Raw genomic sequence first — 429 nt, forward strand, 5'->3', positions numbered from 1 at the left:
CCCACGCTTCCCCTTTTCCTGCAGGTTTCCGCACTGGAGGTGAGTGAAGATTGAGGCTTGAGCAGTTCTGGGTGTTGCTTTTATCAAAACAGGCAAATGCCACCACCAATTCAAGCTGAATTAACCTGGTTTCTTCCACCCCCGTTTCCCGGGGGACCCATGCGGGTTTCTGCTGTGTTTCAGCCCTTCAGCAGCTTCCCAAAAGACAGAGATTTTCACTCCCTGGTTCTTTTGACCTACTAAATCTTCATCCTTTTTTCCCCTGTTTTCCCCCTGGAGAAGGAGGCAAGGGAAAGACGGCTTTCTGACCCTTCTCACATGGAATGAAGGGCATCAAAGGAGAAGAGCAGGTGGCAGGATCAAACCATGCAGGAGAAGTTCCTTCTCCACTGATATGTCACCCTGCAATGGCAAGATGCTGTAGGCATG

The sequence above is a fragment of the Charadrius vociferus genome, unplaced genomic scaffold, assembly GCF_000708025.1.
Source record: "Charadrius vociferus isolate BGI_N301 unplaced genomic scaffold, ASM70802v2 scaffold1640, whole genome shotgun sequence".
In the NCBI taxonomy this organism is placed as follows: domain Eukaryota; kingdom Metazoa; phylum Chordata; class Aves; order Charadriiformes; family Charadriidae; genus Charadrius; species Charadrius vociferus.